This window comes from Chenopodium album, chromosome 6 (genome assembly GCF_948465745.1).
Source record: "Chenopodium album chromosome 6, dcCheAlbu1.1, whole genome shotgun sequence".
In the NCBI taxonomy this organism is placed as follows: domain Eukaryota; kingdom Viridiplantae; phylum Streptophyta; class Magnoliopsida; order Caryophyllales; family Amaranthaceae; genus Chenopodium; species Chenopodium album.
Genome location: NC_137839.1, coordinates 296763 through 323194, shown reverse-complemented (window position 1 = coordinate 323194; position 26432 = coordinate 296763). Strand labels below are relative to the sequence as shown.

The following is a 26432-nucleotide window of genomic DNA, read 5'->3' as shown; positions in this document are numbered from 1 at the left end:
CTTTTTGACTAACATGCAATCAATAGATTAACCCTAAATCTGTTTATCTATGTTGGTTGAATATTAATGCACAAACAAATCTATTATTGGCGATCACTTGAATTACAATCATATTAGCCTAAACAAGATTATTACTTATCTTATTAAGCGTGATTACAAGTACAAATTCCCTTTAAACATGCATAAAAGGCGTGATCAAGCAATAACAATAAATAATATCAAGCAACAATATATAATCATGTTAAAAATAAAGCATAATAATATTAACAAGTAACTAGGCATGATACTAGCAAGATTAATAACAAACCCTAGCATGTCACTAAACATTAAAAATCAAAGCTTTATCCCTAATACGATACTAACATGATAGAAGAATGAAAATAGGAAACATCATACATAATATCAGAAATATTTGTTAACCTTAAACATGATACTAGGAAGCAATAAAACATTCTAACATGATACTAGAAATCAACATAATCTAAGCATGATTTCTATATCAAAAGAGCAACAATTAAATTACTTACTTGGATGCCTCATATCTCTTTCTAATACACGGGTTAGTAACTTCAAGGAAAATAAAAATCAAACAATTAAATTAAATAATTGAAATACAGATTTGGGACCAAACCCTCAGAAATTATTAAACGTTTCACGTCTAGGGCAAAGGCAACTTCGAACTTAGCTAGGTGTGTCTAGAACTAATGAATGTGGAATTTTGTGAGAGGGAAGGTTTAGAAAAAGAATTGAGAGAGAGAAAGCTTCTAGCCTTAGAGAAAGAATAGAGAGAGATGATTGTTGTGAATGATGAAAAACGGGGAGATACGACCCCTATTTATAGAAAAAATAGCTCGGAAACGAATCAAGTCATATTCGGAATAAAATACCTCCCGTCACCAACGACAAGAGTTAGCGCTAGACGACAGGAGCAGCGCCAGGAGCAGAGATGATTGTCATCTCGCGCTAAGTCAAAATTAAAACGCTCTTTGTACGCAGAATCATCTTCTTAATACGATTTAGCAGCTAATTCCGTGTTAAGCATATTAAAATCATATTTGTGACAAATCACATATTATATTCAAAATAAAACATCTTTAAAATATAATTATCAATCCTAATCTTATTAGAATTAAAAAGAACCTTCTAGATATTTCTAGAAGATTAAAATCAATCCTAATAACTTTAAGAATAATATTTAATAGGCCCTCATCTAGATCATTGGGCCACACATAAAATCATTTTTTGTCAAATCTAATTTAATCCATAACTTCCTCATTATTCATCGGAATTGGGCTTATAATATATCGTTGGAAAGCTCTTTTCGAGCCTAATCCAACTTACACTATTATTGGATCCTTATCACGGACCAAGATAAATTGGACTGGCTATTTTCATTAATAGAGTAAGAAAAGAAACATTTTTGAAAACAGAAAGAGAGATATTTTAATTGTTAAATTGTGACTAAAAATCTAGTAAGGTTGACTTTGAACGCAGATATATCTCAAACTAAAACTTATTTTGAAGTGATTCAAGTTGGAGGTGATATCTTGGTTCAAGACCTTTCCAACTATAGGTCATATGCCCAATTCCAATAAGAAACGAGAAAGTTATGACCGTTTTAAGAAAACCTGACGAAGCTGGAAATTTGCAACGAGGCTGCGAGTTATAGCTCTATGCGAGTGAGCTATAGCTCGGCCCTATGAGGACTTTCGGCAGGCATGAGCTAGCTTCCGAGCTATAGCTCGGTAGTTAGGTTATTCTAGGATAATTTATGGAATATTTCCTGAAATTATATCTTTTCTATGACGGCTATTTGATTATACATGGGGAACAATCTTAGGGTTTTATTAGGGTTTCCTTGTGTTATAAAAGGACCTTTTAGTTGATCATTTAGATTATACCTTTTTTGAGCCATTAGATTTAGGACTACTTGTATTATTCTCTTGTTTCTTTCTCCATTATAGTGAAGAAGCTATCGAATCCCCCACCCGTGGATGTAGGTCTATTTTGACCGAACCACGTAAATCCTTGTGTTGTTTGTTTATCTTCTTTATTGTTTTTCTCGTCCTTAATTTCATTGACTTGTTCCTTATTAATCAAACACAATTACACCCTCATTTCCTAACATTAATAAAAAAAACATCCACATCACTAGTCTTTTCACATTTTCACTTCGTTCGATAATCAAATGACGTGAAAGATATTCATCACTGGGTTTGGTTTTGGGGAGACACATTTGGGTGTCTACAATAATGATGTCACAAAAGTATATTAAAGTGATAGTACTTGACAATAATGATGTCATATGAATATTATTATGTCATATGAATATAATGATGTCATAAAAGTATATTATGATGTCATAAAAGTATATTAAAGTGATGTGACTTGACAATAATGATGTCATATGAATATAATGATGGAAGTGATTATAATTTACCATTCTTTGATGTCTTACGAATATAATGATGGAAGTGATATTACTTGACAATAATGATGTCATATGAATATAATGATATCATGTAAGTATATTGAAGTGATGTGACTTGACAATAATGATGTCATATGAATCTAATGATGTCATATTATGTAATTATATTTATAATGATGTAATGTTATAATATAATGGGACTTGACAATAGTGATACGATGTGACTTCACAGTTCACACTATGGTTTGGAATTGGAAAAGAACACATGTTATATATAATGTAACTATGAATAATCATACTACTATTCCATCACGAGTGCAACTAGGCGCATAGCTCCTATATGTTTAGGATTCATATAGGAGGATTAATTGGTAAATTCACTTAGTTTTTGAGATTTTTTTATTGCTACAGTGGTATTTTTAATGTACCATTATACTTATAGTGGAACGTTTAAAGTACTAATAGAGTATAAGCTATTTTACTAGTACTATTACAGCTATTATAGGTAACAGTGGTACAAATATTGTACCACTAGGGAAAAATAATAATTCACCACTACTTTGTCGTATAGCTGCTATTTACTAGGCATGTAAATAGCAGCTATGCGACAATACTTAACCTTCCATCACATGTGTGTTAATTGATGTGTCGATTGATAGACTATGGATAGTAATTATACTTTTATGGAATCATCATAGCAGTACTATTCATGTTTGTAATCTAAGTATCATATCTCATCTCATATTCTATCATCAATTAACACAAAATGTCCCTCAATCTCCATGTCCCGGGGTCAATTGGCACCTTCCCTATATTAAACAACATCGAAAAATGAGCAGTAAGGGTAATATGGGATGTACCAAAGTGTCAAAAATACATCCCCCCTACCATTCCAAACCTTTTTCCCATCTTTAGGGGTTGTTTCAGCAACTTTTCCAAGTTTACAACTTGCACTGATTTCATTAACTCAAGCCTACCACGAACATATATGACAACAAATAATGATCATATATGGTTCCAAACGGCATTATATGACCCCAAAATGTATCCCCTATAATTTTAAAACTTTTCGACGCCGGGCGCCAAAACCTCCAAAATTTCTCAAAAAGCGTGAATATTATACTTCAATTTTGGAATTTTTTTGATAATTTTTTCGCCCGGAAATAAAAATTGACGAAATGGTTACCATGGTCCCTAATAGCCTCCGGTTTCGGGGCCTTTCCCGAGCGTCGAATAGTCAACTCAGAACTAGTACGGACAAGGGGAATCCGACTATTTAATTAAAACAAAGTATTGCGATGGTCCCTACGGATGTTAACGCAAGGTGAGTTCTGCCCAGTGCTCTAAATATCAAAGTGAAGAAATTCAACCAAGTGCGGGTAAACAGTGGGAGTAACTATGACTCTCTTAAGGTAGCCAAATGCCTCGTCATCTAATTAGTGACGTGCATGAATGGATTAACGAGATTCCCACTGTCCCTGTCTACTATCCAGCGAAACCTCAGCCAAGGGAACGGGCTTGGCAGAATCAGCGAGGAAAGAAGACCCAGTTGATTTTTACTCTAGTCCGACATTGTGAAATGACTTGAGAAGTGTAGGATAAGTGGGAGCTTCGGCACAAGGGAAATACCACTACTTTTTACGTTATATTACTTACTCCTTGATTCGGAAGCAGGGCAATGCCCCTCCTTTTAGACCTAAGGTCCGCTTTGCGGGCTAATCCGGGAGGAGGATATTGTCAGATGGGGATTTTGGCTGGGGAGGCACATTAATTAAAAGATAACGCAGGTTCCTAAGATTAGCTCAACAAGAAAAGAAATCTCGTGTGGAACAAAAGGGTAAAAGCTCGTTTGATTCTAATTTTCAGTACGAATACGAACCGTGAAAGTGTGGCCTAACGATCCCTTAGACCTTTTAAAATTAAAGCTAGAGATGTCAAAAAGTTACCACAGGGATAACTGGCTTGTGGCAGCTAAGCGTTCATAGCGATGTTGCTTTTTAATCCTTTGATGTCGGCTCTTCCTAACACTGTGAAGTAGAACTCACCAAGTGTTGGATTGTTCACCCACTAATAGGGAACGTGAGCCGGGTTTAGGCAGTTGTGAGATAGGTTGGTTTTACCCTACTGATGATAGTGTCGCAATGGTAATTCAACCTACTACGAGAGGAACCGTTGATTCACACAATTGGTCATCGCGCTTGGTTGAAAATCCAGTGGCGCGAAGCTACCGTGTGCTGGATTATAACTAAACGCCTCTAAGTCAGAATCTGGGCCACAAACGATACATGCGCCCGCCTCTCGATTGTCGTCCTATAATAGGGACTTCGGCCCCCAAGGGCACGTGTCGTGGTGTTAGAATCCAACTTCTTTTGATGTATTAGTTTTCCTTTAGGTGCTCTCTTATAGTTTAGTTTATGTTTTCTTAGCTTGAGGTCCCGTTATTGTGTTACTGTCAGTTCAGTGTTCACTAGGGATTCTCCTTGTAATCAAATTAAAGTTCTTTAGAGGGTGAATGATTAATGAAATCTTAAGCCTTCTACCAAGTGTTGCTTTGGTTTTATGCTTGTTTGTTGTTAGACCTTTATAGATATTATGTCTTACTAGCATACTAGCTCCCCTCCAAACCAACTTGATGCATTGAGAACTCGTGGTTCAGACCCGCTTGTGCCCGCCTTGAAGTATCGGCCGTCACAAGCTCCGACCACCCGTACTTCGTCACCCAAATAGACATGAGTGCTCCTTTGATTTAATTGCCCGCTTGTGTTGCTTTGTGCTCACAAGCCCCTCTTTCGCTCAAGACTAGCGTTCTTGCAGCCAAAAGGCTAGAGCGCGCCACATGTTTCGGGGTTGTTTACCAATGTCCCTAATACCCTCCGAGAGTCCAATTGGGTTGATGGAACCATCATATTTTCCTTTAAACGGATAATTTACCGTTTTACAACTTGCAACGATTTCATTAAATCAAGCCTACCGCGAACATTTATGACAACAAATAATGATCATAAATGGTTCCAAACGACATTATAAGACCCCTAGATATATTCCCTGAAATCTCAAGGCTTTTCGATACAAGGCCCCAAATCCTCAAAAATTTCTCAAAAAACGTGGATTATTAGCCTTCAATTTTGTAATTTTTTTTATTTTTTTCGCCCGAAAATTAAATTTGCCAAAATATTCACCATGATCCACAATACCGTCCTGGAGTCCCATTGGGTGGGTGGAACCATCCAATTTGCCTTTAAACGGCTAATTTATCGGTTTACAACTTGCACCGATTTCATTAACTCCAGCCTACCACAAACATTTATGACAACAAAATATGATCATATATGGTTCCAAGCGACATTATATGACCCCAAAATGTATCCCCTAGAATTTAAAAACTTTTCGACACCGGGCCCCGAAACCTCCAAAATTTCTCAAAAAACGTGGATATTAGACTTCATTTTTGAATTTTTTGACATTTTTTTGCCCGGAAATAAAATTTGAGGAAATGTTTACCATGGTCCCTAATAATCTCCGAGAGTCCAATTGGATGGGTGGAACCGTCCAATTTGCCTTTAAACGGCTAATTTATCGGTTTACAACTTGCACCGATTTCATTATACTCAAGCCTACCACGAACATTTATGACAACAAAATATGATTATATATGGCTCCAAACGACATTACATGACCCTGAGACGTATTCCCTGAGATCTCAAGGATTTCCGATACCGGGCCCCGAAACCTCCAAAATTTCTCAAAAAGCGTGGATATTAGCCTTTATATTTGGAATTTTAAACTTTTTCACCCGGAAATAATAATTGCCGAAATATTTACCATGGTTCCTAATACCATTCGGGAGTCCAATTGGGAGGGTGGATTAATCCATTTTGCCTTTAAACGACCTATTTACTAGTATATAATTTGCACTGATTTCATAAAATCAAACCTAGCACGAACATTTATGACATACATATAATGATCTTATATGGTTCCAAACGTTATTATATGACCCCGATATGTAGTTCATAAAATCTCAAGGCTTTTCGACACCGTGCCCCGAAACATCAAAAATTTCTCAAAAAGCGTTTTCGCTCTGAAATAAAATTTGCCGAAATTTTTACCATGGTCCCTAATACCCAACGGGAGGCCAATTATGTAGGTTAAACTATCAAATTTTCCTTTAAACAGCTAATTTACCAATTTACAACTTGCACCGATTTCATTAAATCAAGCCTACCACGAACATTTATGACAACATATAATAATCTTAATGGCTCCAAACAACATTATATGACCACGAGATGTATCCCCTAGAATTTCAAGACTTTTCGACACAAGGCACTAAATCCTGAAAAATTTCTCAAAAAGCGTGGATATTACCCTTCAATTTTGTAATTTTTTATTTTTTTCGCCCGAAAATAAAATTTGCCAAAATATTTACCATGATCCACCATACTGTCCTGGAGTCCCATTGGGTGGGTGGAACCATCCAATTTGCCTTTAAACGACCAATTAACCGGTTTACAACTTGCAAGGATTTAATTAACTCAAGCCTACCACGAACATTTATGACAACAAATAATGATAATATATGGTTCCAAACGGCATAATATGACCCCAAAATGTATCCCCTTGAATTTTTAGACTTTTCGACACCGGGCCCCAAAACCTCCAAAATTTCTCAAAAAGCGTGGATATTAGACTTCAATTTTGGATTTTTTTTTTTAAGTTTTTCGCCCGGAAATAAAAACGGACGAATTATTTACCATGGACCCTAATAACCTCCAAGAGTTCAATGGGATGGGTGGAACCATCCGATTCGCCTTTAAACGACCAATTTAACGGTTTACAACTAGCACCGATTTCATTAACTCAAGCCTATCACGAATATTTATGACAACACATAATAATTATATATGATTCCAAACGGCATTATATGACCCCAAAATGTATCCCCTAGAATTACAAAACTTTTCGACACCGGGCCTCAAAACCTCCAAAATTTCTCAAAAAGCGTTGATATTAGACTTCAATTTTTGAATTTTTTGACATTTTTTTGCCCGGAAATAAAAATTGAGGAAATGTTTACCATGGTCCCTAATAACCTCCGAGAGTCCAATTGGATGGGTGGAACCATCCAATTCGCCTTTAAACAAATAATTTAACGGTTTACAACTTGCACCGATTTCATTAACTCAAGCCTATCACTAACATTTATGACAACAAATAATGATCATATATGATTCCAAACGGCATTATATGATCCCAAAATGTATCCCCTAGAATTTCAAAACTTTTCGACACCGGGCCACGAAACCTCCAAAATTTCTCAAAAAGCGTGGATATTAGACTTCAACTTTGAATTTTTTGACATTTTTTTGTCCGGAAATAAAAATTGAGGAATTGTTTACCATGGTTCCTAATAACCTCCGAGAGTTCAATTGGATGGGTGGAACCATCCAATTTGCCTTTAAACAGCTAATTTATCGGTTTACAACTTGCACCGATTTCATTAACTCAAGCCTACCACGAACATTTATGACAACAAAATATGATTATATATGGCTCCAAACGATATTATATGACCCTGAGACGTATTCCCTGTAATCTCAAGGCTTTCCGATACCGGGCCCCGAAACCTCCTAAATTTCTCAAAAAGAGTGGATATTAGCCTTTATTTTTGGAATTTTTAGACTTTTTTCCCAAAAATAAAAATTGCCGAAATATTTACCATAGTTCCTAATACCAATCTGGAGTCCAATTTTGGATTTTTTTTGAAGTTTTTCGCCCGGAAATAAAAACTGACAAATTGTTTACCATGGACCCTAATAACCTCCAAGAGTTCAATGGGATGAGTGGAACCATCCGATTCGCCTTTAAACGACCAATTTAACAGTTTACAACTAGCACCGATTTCATTAACTCAAGCCTATCACGAATATTTATGACAACACATAATGATCATATATGATTCCAAACGGCATTATATGACCCCAAAATGTATCCCCTAGAATTACAAAACTTTTCGACACCGGGCCTCGAAACCTCCAAAATTTCTCAAAAAGCGTGGATATCAGACTTCAATTTTTGAATTTTTTGACATTTTTTTGCCCGGAAATAAAAATTGAGGAAATGTTTACCATGGTCCCTAATAACCTCCGAGAGTCCAATTGGATGGGTGGAACCACCCGATTCGCCTTTAAACGAATAATTTAACGGTTTACAACTTACACCGATTTCATTAACTCAAGTCTATCACTAACATTTATGACAACAAATAATTATCATATATGATTCCAAACGGCATTATATGACCCCAAAATGTATCCCCTAAAATTTCAAAACTGTTCGACACCGGGCCCGAAACCTCCAAAATTTCTCAAAAAGCGTGGATATTAGACTTCAATTTTTGAATTTTTTGACATATTTTTGCCCAGAAATAAAAATTGAGGAAATGTTTACCATGGTCTCTAATAACCTCTGAGAACCCAATTGGATGGGTGGAACCATCCAATTTTCCTTTAAACGGCTAATTTATCGGTTTACAACTTGCACCGATTTCATTAACTCAAGCCTACCACGAACATTTATGACAACAAAATATGATTATATATGGCTCCAAACGACATTATATGACCCTAAGACGTATTCCCTGTAATCTCAAGGCTTTCCGATACCGGGCCCCGAAACCTCCAGAATTTCTCAAAAAGAGTGGATATTAGCCTTTATTTTTGGAATTTTTAGACTTTTTTCCCAAAAATAAAAATTGCCGAAATATTTACCATAGTTCCTAATACCAATCTGGAGTCCAATTGGGTCGGTGGAACAATCCATTTTGCCTTTAAACGACCTATTTACTGGTTTATAACTTGCATTGATTTCATTAAATCAAACCTAGCACGAAAATTTATGACATACATATAATGATCATATGTGGTTCCAAACATTATTATATGACCCCGATTTGTAGTTCCTAAAATCTCAAGGCTTTTCGACACCGTGCCCCGAAACATCAAAAATTTCTCAAAAAGCGTTTTCGCTCGGAAATAAAATTTGCCGAAATTTTTACCATGGTCCCTAATACCCAACGGGAGGCCAATTATGTAGGTTAAACTATCAAATTTTCCTTTAAACAGCTAATTTACCAATTTACAACTTGCACCGATTTCATTAAATCAAGCCTACCACGAACATTTATGACAACATATAATAATCATAATGGCTCCAAACAACATTATATGACCACGAGATGTATCCCCTAGAATTTCAAGACTTTTCGACACGAGGCACTAAATCCTGAAAAATTTCTCAAAAAGCGTGGATATTACCCTTCAATTTTGTAATTTTTTATTTTTTTCGCCCGAAAATAAAATTTGCCAAAATATTTACCATGATCCACAATACTGTCCTGGAGTCCCATTGGGTGGGTGGAACCATCCAATTTGCCTTTAAACGACCAATTAACCGGTTTACAACTTGCAAGGATTTAATTAACTCAAGCCTACCACGAACATTTATGACAATAAATAATGATAATATATGGTTCCAAACGGCATAATATGACCCCGAAATGTATCCCCTTGAATTTTTAGACTTTTCGACACCGGGCCCCAAAACCTCCAAAATTTCTCAAAAAGCGTGGATATTAGACTTCAATTTTGGATTTTTTTTGAAGTTTTTCACCCGGAAATAAAAACTGACGAATTGTTTACCATGGACCCTAATAACCTCCAAGAGTTCAATGGGATGGGTGGAACCATCCGATTCGCCTTTAAACGACCAATTTAACGGTTTACAACTAGCACCGATTTCATTAACTCAAGCCTATCACGAATATTTATGACAACACATAATGATCATATATGATTCCAAACGGCATTATATGACCCCAAAATGTATCCCCTAGAATTTAAAAACTTTTTGACACCGAGCCTCGAAACCTCCAAAATTTCTCAAAAAGCGTGGATATTAGACTTCAATTTTTGAATTTTTTGACATTTTTTTGCCCGGAAATAAAAATTGAGGAAATGTTTACCATGGTCCCTTATAACCTCCGAGAGTCCAATTGGATGGGTGGAACCATCCGATTCGCCTTTAAACGAATAATTTAACGGTTTACAAGTTGCACCGATTTCATTAACTCAAGCCTATCACTAACATTTATGACAACAAAGAATGATCATATATGATTCCAAACGGAATTATATAACCCCAAAATGTATCCCTAGAATTTCAAAACTTTTCGACACCGGGCCCCGAAACCTCCAAAATTTCTCAAAAAGCGTGGATATTAGACTTCAACTTTTGAATTTTTTGACATATTTTTGCCCAGGATTAAAAATTGAGGAAATGTTTACCATGGTCTCTAATAACCTCCGAGAGTCCAATTGGATGGGTGGAACCATCCAATTTGCCTTTAAACGGCTAATTTATCGGTTTACAACTTGCACTGATTTCATTATACTCAAGCCTACCACGAACATTTATGACAACAAAATATGATCATATATGGTTCCAAACTACATTATATGACCCTCAGACATATTCCCTGTAATCTCTAGGCTTTTCGATACCGGGCCCCGAAACCTCCAAAATTTCTCAAAAAAAGTGGATATTAGCCTTTATTTTTGGAATTTTTAGACTTTTTTCCCAAAAATAAAAATTGTCGAAATATTTACCATAGTTCCTAATACCAATCTGGAGTCCAATTGGGTCGGTGGAACAATCCATTTTGCCTTTAAACGACCTATTTACAGGTTTATAACTTGCATTGATTTTAGGGCTGGCAAAAACTGACCCGACCCGAAAACCCGACCTGAACCCGACACGAAAAAAGCGGGTTAGGGTTGAGATTTTCGACCCGAAATTAAATGGGTTAGGTTAAGGTTGAAAATCTCAACCCGAAAACGACCCACTTAACCCGAAATAAATTTCAGGTCAAAATCAGGTCGGGTCAACCCGAACCCGACCTGAAAACCCGAAATATTTTAAGTAAAAAAAAAATCGTAAAAAGCTTTAAAATATAAATAAGCCCAGCCCAAATTCCTAAGAGGCTTCTACATATAAAATGAAAACCCTAAATTTTCATTTTCTATCCTCATTTTTTATCAGCCGTTATACCCACTTCTTTATTCTCTCTCTGTAATTTTCTCACTCCTCAAAAACGGAACACTCAAAAACATTAAAAGGCTAAAATCACTTCACCATTGTTGATTCATTCATTCAGAGTTCTTCAAGTCTTCACAATTGTTGAATTCGACTACAATTGCTATCTTCTCACTCTCATACGGTATTTTTCTTGCTTATTGTTCTTAATTTATGAGTTTATACGAATGATTTTGTTATTTTACAAGTATATAAAAATTGATTTATGCAAATTTATGCTGGTTTATGTAATTATACGAGTTAATTTTTGGATTTATGCTAATTTATGCTAGTTTATGTAATTATACGAATCGATTTATGCACATTTATGCTGGTTTATGTAATTATACGAGTTGATTTATGGATTTATGCGAATTTCTGCTAGTTTATGTAATTATACGAACTGATTTATTGATTTTGTTATGGATTATACGAATTGTTTTTCTTGTTTATTTACAAGTATCCAATTTTTTTGATGATAAAAGAAGTAATTCTAGTTAATGTAATTTGGCAGGAAGTAAATGTCCAACAATATTCAAGAACTTTCTTCCGGAGACGAGGAAGAAATTGATTCAACAATGGATAATAAGACAATGTATTATTGATGGTAACTTGTTTTTTTTTGTGTGTGTTTTGTAGATTCTATGGATCCTCAATTGGAAATGCTTTGTGGATCAATTATGAAGCTCGAGATGGAGAACAAGAATGATACGCCACATACATCACCCGAATTTGAAAAACTAGAAAGCCCTTTTGAATCCTCTAATGTTATTTGAGAACTTGTATATTTGAACTTTGGTTTGTAATTTGTTAGTACACTTGGTTTGTAATTGATAATTAGGTAATGACTTAGACTATGTTGTTTTATGTTGGACTATTTCCTATTTGTTAGGTTTGATTGTTTGAACATTTATTTTTTGTGGTTTGAAACTTGGTTGTTCACATGTTTAGGTCAGTTTAAGGTCAAATTCAGGTTAATTTCAGGTTCAAATAACCTTATTTAAACTCAAAAAAAAAAAAAACAGGTCAAATAAGGTCATTTTCAGGTTGACCCGAACCCGAAAAAATCAGGTTCAGGTTGAGGTTTTCAACCCGAAACCTTAAATGGATCAGGTTCAGGTCAGGGGGTAACTGACCCGAAATCAGCTGACCCGAACACGAACCCGACCCGACCTAATCCGATTGACAGCCCTAATTGATTTCATTAAATCACACCAAGTACGAAAATTTATGACATACATATAATGATCATATGTGGTTCCAAACGTTATTATATGGCCCCGATATGTAGTTCCTAAAATCTCAAGGCTTTATGACACCGTGCCCCGAAACATCAAAAATTTCTCAATAAGCGTTTTCGCTCGGAAATAAAATTTGCCGAAATTTTTACCATGGTCCCTAATACCCAACGGGAGGCCAATTATGTAGGTTAAACTATTAAATTTTCCTTTAAACAGCTAATTTACCGGTTTACAAATTGCACCGATTTCATTAAATCAAGCCTACCACGAACATTTATGACAACATATAATAATCATAATGGCTCTCAACAACATTATATGACCACGAGATGTATCCCCTAGAATTTCAAGACTTTTCGACACAAGGCCCTGAATCCTCAAAAATTTCTCAAAAAGCGTGGATATTAGCCTTCAATTTTGTAATTTTTTTTTTCGCCCAAAAATAAAATTTGACAAAATACTTACCATGATCCATAATACCGTCCTAGATTCCCTCTGGGTGGGTGGAACCATCCAATTTGCCTTTAAACGACCAATTAACTAGTTTACAACTTGCAAGGATTTCATTAACTCAAGCCTACCACGAACATTTATGACAACAAATAATGATCATATATGGTTCCAAACGGCATTATATGACCCTGAAATGTATCCCCTAGAATTTCAAGACTTTTCGACACCGGGCCCTAAAACCTCCAAAATTTCTCAAAAAACGTGGATATTAGACTTCAATTTTGGATTTTTTTGAAGTTTTTCGCCCGGAAATAAAAACTGACGAAATGTTTACCATGGTCCCTAATAACCTCCTAGAGTTCAATTGGATGGGTGAAACCATCCGATTTGCCTTTAAACGACCAATTTAACGGTTTACAACTTCCACCGATTTCATTAACTCTAGACTATCACGAATATTAATGACAAAAAATAATGATCATATATGATTCTAAACGGCATTATCTGACCCAAAATGTATCCCCTAGAATTTCAAGGCTTTTCGACACTGGGCCCAAAAACCTCAAAAATTTCTCAAAAAACGTGGATATTATATTTCAATTTTTGAATTTTTTGACATTTTTTTGCCCGGAAATAAAATTTGAGGAAATGTTTACCATGGTCCCTTATAATCTCCTAGAGTCCAATTGGATGGGTGGAACCATGCGATTTACCTTTAAACGACCAATTTACCGGTTTCCAATTTGCACCGATTTCATTAACTCTAGCCTACCACGAACATTTATGACAACAAAATATGATCATATATGGTTCCAAACTACATTACATGACCCCGAGACATATTCCCTGGAATCTCAAGGCTTTTCAATACCGGTCCCCGAAACCTCCAAAATTTATGAAAAAGCGTTGACATTAGCCTTTATTTTTTGAATTTTTAGACTTTTTTGCCCGGAAATAATAATTGCCGAAATATTTACCATGGTTCCTAATACCCTTCGGGAGTCCAATTGGGTGTGTGGAACAATCCATTTTGCCTTTAAACGACCTATTTACTGGTTTATAACTTGCATTGATTTCATTAAATCAAACCTAGCACGAACATTTAGTACATACATATAATGATCATATATGGTTCCAAACGTCATTATATGACCCCGATATGTAGTTCCTAAAATCTCAAGGCTATTCGACACTGTGCCCCGAAACCTCAAAAATTTTTGAAAAAGCGTTTTTGCTCGAAAATAAAAATTGACGAAATTTTTACCATGATCCCTAATACCCAACCGGAGTCCAATTGTGTGGGTTAAACGATCAAATTTGCTTTTAAAAATCTAATTTACCGGGTTACAACTATCACCGTCTTATGGGTTCCGACAGTTATTCTCTCACTCAAACCATACTCAGAAGACAGTTATGACGTACGGGTTTACTCGCCCGTTAACTCGCACACATGTCAGACTCCTTGGTACGTGTTTCAAGATGGGTCGAATGGGGGGCCCGCAGGCCGACGCTCGAAGCACGCAGGTGCCGAAGCACGTCATGACAAAGCGCGCTGCCTACCACAATCGAGAGGACGATGCTCCCGGAAAACCGAGGTTTAGCCACCCTCCCAATCCGTGTCGGTCCGCACTCCGAGTTGATCAGCGGACCGGCTATTGGCCTTTCCATATCCGACCGGGGCGCATCACCGGCCCATATTCGCTTCCCTCCCGAAAATTTCAAGAACTCTTTGACTCTCTTTTCAAAGTCATTTTCATCTTTCCCTTGCTGTACTTGTTCGCTATCGGTCTCTCGCCAGTATTTAGCCTTGGATGGAATTTACCGCCCACTTAGGGCTGCATTCCCAAACAACCCGACCAGGCGGCAGCGCCTCGTGGTGCAAAAGGATCCTGGCACGACGGGGCTCTCACCCTCTCTAGCAGCCCCTTTCTTAGGGACTTGGGCCCGGTACGCCGCAGAGGACGCTTCTCTAGACTTCAATTTGGACGACGAAGCCGCCCGATTTAAAAGCTAGGTTGTTCTCTGTTCGCTCGTTGTTACTAGGGGAATCCTTATAAGCTTCTTTTCCTCTACTTATTGATATTCTTAAAATCAGTGGGTAGCCCCCGCCTAACCTGGGATCGCAACGATTTACCGCCCCTAAGGGCGGACAAACTAAGGGTCCTGCGAGTCCTCAAGAGCCACAAAGTGTGGGATTGCGATGCATCCTAGGCTAGGCCGTATCTACCACCTGTCGTCGCGGAACTTCTTAACCGGGGGCTCCGTATTTAGGCCATCCACACCCGGTAAGGCTTAGGAGGCCATCATCCTCTAGACCTCCCACTCAAGCTGGGTGGGGGGAGACGCGACGGGTGACGCCCAGGTAAGCATGCCCTCAACCTAAAGTCTCCGAGCGCAACTGCGTTCAAAGACTCTATGTGTTCATGGGATTCTGCAATTCACACCAATTATCGCATTTCTCTACGTTATTCATCGATGCGAGAGCCGAGATATCTGTTGCCGAGAGTCGTTCAATGTTATAAACGACTTGGTGCTACCTATACAAATTGTCGAATTAACTAGCCTAGAAAATGGATGGCGCTGAAACGCGTGACCTATACCCGGGCGTTAGCGCAAGTGCTAGACCCCAATGAGTAGGAGGGCACAGCGGTCGCTGAAAAACCTGTTGCGTGAGCCAGCGCAGAGCGACCGTTGGTGCAGATCTTGGTAATAGTAGCAAATATTCAAATAAGAACTTTGAAGGTCGTAGAGGGAAAAGGTTCCATGTGAACGGCACTTGCACATGGGTTAATCGATCCAAAGAGACAGGGGAAGCCTATCCGAAAGCGCGTTTCACTCGACTACTCGAGCTTCGAAAGGGAATTGGGTTAAAATTCCTAAACCGGGACCTGGTGGTTGACGACAACGTTAGGAAGACCGGAGACGTCGGCGGGGGCCTCGAGAAGAGTTATCTTTTCTGTTTAACAGCCTGCCCACCCTGGAATCGGCTCATCCAGAGGTAGGGTCCAGCGGCTGGAATAGCACCGCACGTTTTGTGGTGTATAGCGTGCCCCCGGTGGCCCTTGAAAATCTGGAGGACCGAGTGCCGACCACGCCCTGTCATACTCATAGCCGCATCAGGTCTCTAAGGTGAACATCCTCTGGTCGATGAAACAATGTAGGTAAGGGAAGTCAGTAAAATTAATCCATTACTTCGGGAAAAGGATTGGCTCTGAGGGTTGGGCACGGGGGTCCCAGTCCTGAACCCGTCGGCTGTCGACAGACTGCTCGAGCTGCTTCTGTAACAAGAGCGGGTCGCCACTTACCGGCCGAGGGAATTCTACTATTAAATTAACACGAAGTATTGCGATGGTTCCTGCGGATGTTAACGCAATGTGAGTTCTGCCCAGTGCTCTGAATGTCAAAGTGAAGAAATTCAACCAAGCGCGTGTAAATAGTGGAAGTAACTATGACTCTCTTAAGGTAGCCAAATGCCTCGTCATCTAATTAGTGACGTTCATGAATGGATTAACGAGATTCCCACTGTCCGTGTCTACTATCCAGCGAAACAACGGCCAAGGGAACGGGCTTGGCAGAATCAGCGGGGAAAGAAGACCCTATTGAGTTTTACTCTAGTCCGACTTTGTGAAAAGACTTGAGAGGTGTAGGATAAGTGGGAGCTTCGGCGCAAGTGAAATACCACTACTTTTAACGTTATTTTAATTACTCCTTGAGTCGGAAGCGGGGAAATGCCCCTCTTTTTAGACCTAAGGTCCGCTTTGCGGCCAATCCGGGCGGAGGACATTGTCAGTTGGGGATTTTGGCTGGGGCGGCACATCTGTTAAAAGATAACGCAGGTTCCTAAGATGAGATCAACAAGAAAAGAAATCTCGTGTGGAACAAAAGGGTAAAAGCTCGTTTGATTCTGATTTTCAGTACGAATACGAACCGTGAAAGTGTGGCCTAGAGATCCTTTAGACCTTTTAAAATTAAAGATAGAGGTGTCAAAAAAGTTACCACAGGGATAACTGGCTTGTGGCAGCCAAGCGTTCATAGCGATGTTGCTTTTTAATCCTTTGATGTCGGCTCTTCCTAACATTGTGAAGCAGAATTTACCAAGTGTTGGATTGTTCACCCACCAATAAGTAACGTGAGCTGGGTTTAGACCGTTGTGAGATAGGTTAGTTTTACCCTACTGATGATAGTGTCGCAATGGTAATTTAACCTAGTACAAGAGGAAACGTTGATTCACACAATTGGTCATCGCGCTTGGTTGAAAAGACAGTGGCGCGAAGCTACCGTGTACTGGATTATGACTATACGCCTCAATCTAAGTCAGAATTTGGGCCAGAAACGATGCATGCGCACGCCTCTCGATTGTCGTCCTAAAGTAGGGGCTTCGGCCCTCAAGGGCACGTGTCGTAGTGTTAGAATCCAACTCCTTTTGATGTATTAGTTTTCCTTTAGGTGCTCTATTAGAGTTTAGTTTATGTTTTCTTAGCTTGAGGTCCCATTATTGTGTTACCGTCAGTTCAATGTTCACTAGGGATTATCCTTGTAATCAAATTAAAGCTCTTTAGAGGGTGAATGATTAATGAAATCTTAAGCCTTCTACCAAGTGTTGTTTTGGTTTTATGCTTGTTTGTTGTTAGACCTTTATAGATATTATGTCTTACTTGCATACTAGCTCCTCTCCAAACCAACTTGATGCATTGAGAACTCGTTGTTCAGACCCGCTTGTGCCCGCCTTGAAGTATTGGTTGTCACAAGTCCCGACCACCCGCACTCCTTCGCCCAAATAGATGTGAGTTCTCCTTTGATTTAATTGCCCGCTTGTGTTACTTTGTGCTCACAAGCCCCTCTTCTGCTCAAGGCTAGAGTTCTTGCCGCCAAAAGGCTAGAGCGTGCCGTACGTTTCGGGATTGTTTACCACGGTCCCTAATACCCTATGGGAGTCCAATTGGGTGGATGGAACCATCTTATTTGTCTTTAAACGGAAAATTTACCATTTTACAACTTGCACCGATTTTATTAAATCAAGCCTACCGCGAACATTTATGACAACAAATATTGATCATATATGGTTCCAAAAGACATTATAAGACCCCTAGATATATTCCCTGGAATCTCAAGGCTTTTGGATACTAGGCTCGAAACCTCCAAAATATCTCAAAAAGCGTGGATATTAGACTTCAATTTTTGGAATTTTTAGACTTTTTTCGCCCGGAAATAAAAATTGACGAAATGTTTACCATGGTCCCTAATAACCTCCGTGAGTCCAATTAGATGGGTGGAACCATCCGATTCGCCTTTAAACGGCCAATTTAACGGTTTACAACTTGCACCGATTCCATTAACTTAAGCCTATCACAAACATTTATGACAACAAATAATGATCATATATGATTCCAAACGGCATTATATGACCCCAAAATGTATCCCCTATAATTTCAAAACTTTTCGACACCGGGTCCCGAAACCTCCAAAATTTCTCAAAAAGCGTGGATATTAGACTTCAATTTTTGAATTTTTTGACATTTTTTTATCCCGAAAATAAAAATTGACGAAATGTTTACCATGGTCCCTAATAAACTCTCAGAGTTCAATTGGATGGGTGGAACCATCCAATTTGCCTTTAAACGGCTAATTTATCGGTTTACAACTTGCACCGATTTCATTAACTCAAGCCTACCACGAACATTTATGACAAAAAAATATGATTATATATGGCTCCAAACGACATTATATGACCCTGAGACGTATACCCTGGAATCTCAAGGCTTTTCGATATCGGGCCCAGAAACCTCCAAAATTTCTCAAAAAACGTGGATACTAGCCTTTTTTTTTTTTTTTTTTTGGAATTTTAAACTTTTTCACAAGGAAATAATAATTGCCAAAATATTTACCATGGTTCCTCATACCCTTCGGGAGTCCAATTGGGTGGGTGGATTAATCCATTTTTCCTTTAAACGACCTTTTTACTAGTTTATAACTTGCACTGATTTCATTAAATCAAACCTAGCACGAACATTTATGACATACATATAATGATCTTATATGGTTCCAAACGTTATTATATGACCCCAATATGTAGTTCCTAAAATCTCAAGGCTTTACGACACCGCCAATTGTGTGGGTTAAATTATCAAATTTGCCTTTAAACAGCTAATTTACCGGTTTACAACTTGCACCGATTTCATTAAATAAAGCCTACCACGAACATTTATGACAACATATAATAATCATTATGGCTCCAAATGGCATTATATGACCCCGAGATGTAACCCCTAGAATTTCAAGACATTTTGATACAGGGCCCCAAATCCTCCAAAATTTCTCAAAAAGCGTGGATATTAGCCTTCAATTTTGAAATTTTTGATTTTTTTTCGCCCGGAAATAAAAATTGCCAAAATATTTACCATGATCCACAATACCGTCCGGGAGTCCCATCAGATGGGTGGAACCATCCAATTTGTCTTTAAACGACCAATTAACCGGTTTACAACTGGCAAGGATTTCATTAACTCAAGCCTACCACGAACATTTATGACAACAAATAATGATCATATATGGTTCCAAACGGCATTATATGACCCCGAAATGTATCCCCTAGAATTTCAAGACTTTTCGACACCGGGCCCCAAAACCTCCAAATTTCTCAAAAAACATGGATATTAGACTTCAATTTTAGAATTTTTTGACTTTTTTCGCTTAGAAATAAAAATTGACGAAATTTTTACCATGGTCCCTAATAACTTCCGAGAGTCCAATTGGATGGGTGGAACCATCCGATTCGCCTTTAAACGACCAATTTAACGGTTTACAACTTGCACCGATTTCATTAACTCAAGCCGATCACGAACATTTATGACAACAAATAATGATCATATATGATTCCAAACGGCTATATCTGACCCCAAAATGTATCCCCTAGAATTTTAAGGATTTTCGACACCGGGCCCAGAAACCTCCAAAATTTCTCAAAAAGCGTGGATATTATACTTCAATTTTTGAATTTTTTGACATTTTTTCCCCCAGAAATAAAATTTGAGGAAATATTTACCATGGTACCTAATAACCTCCGAGAGTCGAATTGGATGTGTGGAACCATCCGATTTTCCTTTAAACGACCAATTTACCGGCTTACAACTTGCACCGATTTCATTAACTAAAGCCTACCACGAACATTTATGACAACAAAATATGATCATATATGGTTTCAAACGACATTATATGACCCTGAGACATATTCCCTGGAATCTCAAGGCTTTTCGATACCGAGCCCCGAAACCTCCAAAATTTCTCAAAAAGCGTTGATATTAGCCTTTATTTTTGGAATTTTTAAACTTTTTCGCCCGGAAATAATAATTTCCGAAATATTTATCATGGTTCCTAATACCCTTCGGGAGTCCAATTGGGTGGGTGGAACAATCTATTTTGCCTTTAAACGACCTATTTACCGGTTTATAACTTGCACTGATTTCATTAAATCAAACCTAGCACGAACATTTAGTACATACATATAATGATCATATATGGTTCCAACTATCATTATATGATCCGGATATGTAGTTCCTAAAATCTCAAGGCTTTTCGACACCGTGCCCCGAAACCTCAAAAATTTCTGAAAAAGCGTTTTCGCTCGAAAATAAAAATCGACGAAATTTTTACCATGGTCCCTAATACCCAACGGGAGTCCAATTGTGTGGGTTAAACTATCAAATTTTCTTTTAAAAAGCTAATTTACCGGTTTACAACTATCACCATCTTATGGGTTCCTACAGTTATTCTCTCACTCGAACTATACTCAGAAGACAGTTATGACATACGAGTTTACTTGCCCGTTGACTCGCACACATGTCAGACTCCTTGGTACGTGTTTCAAGACAGGTCGAATGGGGGGGGCCCGCAGGCCGATGCCCGGAGCACGCAGGTGCCGAAGCACATCATGACGAAGCGCGCTGCCTACCACAATCGAGAGGACGACGCTCCCGGAAAACCACAGGGATAAGTGGCTTGTGGTAGCCAAGCGTTCATAGCGATGTTGCTTTTTAATCCTTTGATGTCGGCTCTTCCTAACATTGTGAAGCAGAATTCACCAAGTGTTGGATTGTTCACCCACCAATAGGGAACGTGAGCTGGGTTTAGGTTGTTGTGAGATAGGTTAGTTTTACCCTACTGATGATAGTGTCGCAATGGTAATTCAACCTAGTACGAGAGGAACCGTTGATTCACACCATTGGCCATCGCGCTTGGTTGAAAAGCCAGTGGCGCGAAGCTATCGTGTGCTGGATTATGACTAAACGCCTCTAAGTCAGAATCCGGGCCAGAAACGATGCATGCGCACGCCTCTCGATTGTCGTCCTATAGTAGGGGCTTCGGGCCCCCAAGGGCACGTGTCGTAGTGTTAGAATCCAACTCCTTTTGATGTATTAGTTTTCCTTTAGGTGCTCTCTTAGAGTTTAGTTTATGTTTTCTTAGCTTGAGGTCCCATTATTGTGTTACTGTCAGTTCAGTGTTCACTAGGGATTCTCCCTCTAATCAAATTAAAGCTCTTTAGAGGGTGAATGATTAATGAAATCTTAAGCCTTCTACCAAGTGTTGCTTTGGTTTTATGTTTGTTTGTTGTTAGATCTTTATAGATATTATGTCTTACTTGCATACTAGCTCCCCTCCAAACCAACTTGATGCATTGAGAACTCATGGTTCGGACCCGCTTGTGCCCGACTTGAAGTATCGGCCGTCACAAGTCCCAACCTCCCGCACTCTGTCGCCCAAATAGACGTGAGTGCTCCTTTGATTTTATTGCCCGCTTGTGTTGCGTTGTGCTCAAAAGCCCCTCTTCCGCTCAAGGCTAGCGTTCTTGCCGCCATAAGGCTAGAGCGCGCCGCACGTTTCGTGGTTCATACTCCCGGACCGTGACACGTAGGCTAAGCTCGCGCGGTGGATGTGCCGTGAAAACCGCCTTGAATTACAATTCCTACCGAGCAACGTGTTGAATCCTTTATAGACGAGTTAAATACGCGACATGGTATTGTAAGTGGTAGAGTGGCCTTGCTTCCACGATCCACTAAGATTCAGCCCTATGTCGCTTCGATTCGTCCCTCCATCCTACCCTATTCCCTAAAACACCTATATTTTGGAAAACGAGGTTTTCGTTGCTTCTTATATGCTAAAAATGCTAAGTAGTGGATTGAGACTAGTGACAAAGGCAAAGTGTTGGGGTGTGTGGCATGTGCACAAGACATGTGCACCCAAGGACAAGGCATACAAACAACTAGTTTTGTCATTTGAGGGTATGCCATCGCTGCCTTAAGACATGGTGATTAAGGATGAATTAGATGGTTCTGGACATCATCCATGACTCCCAAGGTCCTTTGGGAACTCATGGAAGTACTTGGATGTATAATCTTGTCGAGTGAAAAAATGATGTAAGGAGGCCAAATTTGAAGGTTATAATACACGAAATCGGAGCAATTTAGTAGGTGTCCGGACCCAGTGTCAGACATTCACAGAATTTTACGGGATGCATCCCGGGGTCACATGATGTTGTTAAGACCCATATACAACCATAAGTGAGCTACATAAAGGCCCCGTAAAAGCTTATAGCCAATACAAGTGGCGTGTACGGAAACTGGTAAATTGGATGCTTAAAGGCAAATTGGATGGTTTAACCCACCCAATTGGACTCCGGGAGGTTATCAGGGTCTATAGGTAGCTTCTCGTCAATTTTTTTTCCGGGTAAAAAAAAGTCAAAACTGGCAAAATTAAAGGCTATAATACACGCTTTTTGGCCAATTTCGGAGGTTTCGGAACCTGGTGTCGAAAAGTCTCGAGATACAAGGGATCATATAATGTCGTTTGGAACCATATATGATCATTATATGTTTCCATAAATGTTCGTGGTAGCCTCGGTTTTATGAAATTGGTGCAAGTTGTAAACGTGTAAATTGACAGTTTGAAGGTATATTGGATGTCTTTACCCACCCAAATGGACTCCTGGGGTGTATTAGGGTCCATGGGAAGGATCTCATCAATTTTTATTTTCGGGTTTAAAAAGGTGAAAAATTGTCCAAAATTGAAGGTTATGCCCTAATACACGATTTTGAGTCAATTTTTGACATTTTTTCGAAAACTGAACTGAATACATGGGGTGACATCTGGGATCATATAAGGTGGTTTAAAACCATAACACACCTATAAAAATGTCTATAAAGTACCAAGAATGAGTTATGATTCTATTTTGAAATTTTAGGGTATAATGATGTCACAAAAGTATATTGAAGTGATAGGACTTGACAATAATGATGTCATATGAATATAATGATGTCATAAAAGTATATTATGATGTCATAAAAGCATATTGAAATGATGTGACTTGACAATAATGATGTCATATGAATATAATGATGGAAGTGATAATAATTTACCATTCTTTGATGTCATGAATATAATGATGGAAGTGATATTACTTGACAATAATGCATGATGTCATATGAATATATATAATGATGTCATATAAGTATAATGAAGTGATGTGACTTGACAATAATGATGTCAATATAAGTATAATGATGTCATATTATGTAATTATATTTATAATGATGTGATGTCATAATATGATGGGACTTGACAATGGTGAAGTGATGTGACTTCACACTATGGTTTGGAATTGGAAAAGAACGCATGTTATATATGATGTAACTATGAAGTATGAATAATCATACTACTATTCCATCACGAGTGCAACTAGGCGCATAGCTCCTATATGTTTAGGATGCATATAGGAGGATTAATTGTTAAATTCACTTAGTTTTTGAGATTTTTTTATTACTACAGTGGTATTTTTAATGTACCATTATACTTATAGTGGAATGTTTAAAGTACTAATAGAGTATAAGCTATTTTACTAGTACTATTATAGCTATTATAGGTAACAGTGGTACACTAGGGAAAAAAAATTCATCACTACTTTGTCGTATAGCTACTATTTACTTGGCAGGTAAATGGCAGCTATGCGCCTATACTTAACCTTCCATCACATGTGTGTTGATTGATGTGTCGATTGATAGACTATGGATAGTAATTATACTTTTATGGAATCATCATAATAGTACTATTCATGTTTGTAATCTAAGTATGTATCACATCTCATCTCATATTCTATCAACAATTAACACAAATTGTCCCTCAATCACCATCTCCAGGGGTCAATTGGCACATTCCAGGTATAAAACAACCTCGAAAAACGAGCAGTAAGGGTAATATGGGATGTACCACAGTGTCAAAAATACATCCCCCTTACCATTCCAAACCTTTTTCCCATCTTCTGGGACTGTTTCATCAACTTTTCCGGTTTTTCCAATAACCGCCTTTTTCCCGTATTTTCCACATATAATATATAAAAAGCATTTATTAAAAATCATATGATTAGTTTGTGTACTATTATTACATCACCTAGTCTCTTACACTATCCACACAATTTTCTTTCATCATCTTTCATGATTTATATGTGAAAAAATATAGTCGTGAGGAATCTAGTTAAATTCATCGATATCTACTTTTCAATCATCATTTTTTTTTTAATTTTAACTAAATTTATTTGTTCCAAAACTCAAACTATAATTAGAGATATCAATGACCAACTTAATACATTAACAAACGTGAAATCACTATTAGAGTCTGTTCACATTTACTAAACTAAGTAGAGCTGAAATAAACTGAACTAATTAGAGCTGAGCTGAACTGAATAGAGATTAAATGAATATTTTATGAGAGAAGGAAATTAGAAGTTGAACTAAACTGAACTGATTGGAATTGAACTGAACTGAACGGAAATTAAGCTGAAGTGAACAGGCCCTTAGTGCAGTTTAAAAAAAAATAGAAGAATTATCATTGTATAAAATTATACTTCATTTTTTTACACTATTCATATATTTTACCTATGATGATTTGTAGTTATGGAAAAAAAAATACTTATATGTTACTTGTTAGATTAGTCTCAATGTATATGTTTTAAATATCAAATTTTTATACTTCCTCATATATTTTCTTTGAAATACAATACTTTGACTTTTGAACTATTCATATACTCCAATTTAACCAGCTTTGTTAATTTATAGTTAAAATAAAAATCACCTGGGTTCTTGTTATATTCATCTCGGTACTTTTAATCAAGTTTTTATAATTTTTACACGTTAATAATGAAATATATTAATGGTTAAAATATCACATTTACAAGTCTGTGACTACAAGTGTTGCGTACTTGCATTTAAAAGAAAATAGAGGAATATACATATAATTAAATATAAGAGTAATTGAAACAAGACATTGATACGGTTTCAAAAAAAAAAAAAAAAAAAAAAAAAAAAAAAAGGACATTGACATTTGACATAAGTGAAATGAGAAATATTGCTAGCTAGTAAAAATTACACAGTAATTTTTTTTTTTAAATTTGCTTTTGTTTGTTGAAATATGGTCAATACAAGACATATGCGGCAAAAGTCAAATTGAAACAATTAGTACGTACCAAAGATGGAGGCAGTACCATATAAGGTGGAAAATTAGTTTATTGTGGAATTAATAGTAAAAATTAGTTGATGTTGTTAATAGTAAAAATTAGTTGATGTTGTTTCTAGCTACTAGGATTTAATTTTAGAAGTTGATGTTGTAATCCTTTACGCTATCTATTAGGGTTTAATTTTAGAAGTTAGTAGTCAAACTATGTTTTAAATGCGTGCTTTGCGCAATTAGTTGTTGAAGTGTTGAAATTGATTACTTTGTTTTGTATCGATACGTTGTGTCAAATTACAAAGTATCATCCTTCTCTCTTTTATTTCCATTTTGGAAAGACAATTCCTCCCTCTTATTTATTTTAAATACTAATATTCTTAAAAACTCATTTTTGTAGTTTTTAAAAATACATCATAAAAAAAAAATCAATAATGCTTTGTTGAACACAACTTATTTACAACATATGAAACAAATGATGGTTTGTTAAACACAACTTAGAGTAAATATATGACTATACAAAACTACAATATATTTTCGAACACGCTTTGTAGCAGATGTATGATTGAGGGAGAAAAGTAGTACTCCGTAGTACTCAGTGAAAGATTTCAGAAGTTACCACCATCTTGAAACAAGACAACATAGCCTTACCTTCAAATAAAGTTCTCACTTGTTACAAACAATAA

General features: G+C 37.4%; 1 non-coding gene and 2 pseudogenes across 1 annotated transcript; 2 read left to right on the top strand and 1 right to left on the bottom strand.

Moving 5' to 3' along the window:
• Nucleotides 1-3490: 3490 nt before the first annotated feature.
• Nucleotides 3491-4928, top strand: LOC145637734 (25S ribosomal RNA; annotated as a pseudogene).
• Nucleotides 4929-15609: 10681 nt separating this feature from the next.
• Nucleotides 15610-15765, bottom strand: LOC145637387 (5.8S ribosomal RNA). Its single transcript, XR_014114178.1, has one exon. It is a non-coding gene; the product is annotated as a 5.8S ribosomal RNA (ribosomal RNA).
• A 638-nt stretch (nt 15766-16403) lies between these two features.
• LOC145637733 (25S ribosomal RNA) lies at nt 16404-17808 on the top strand (annotated as a pseudogene).
• The last annotated feature ends 8624 nt before the right edge of the window (nt 17809-26432 follow it).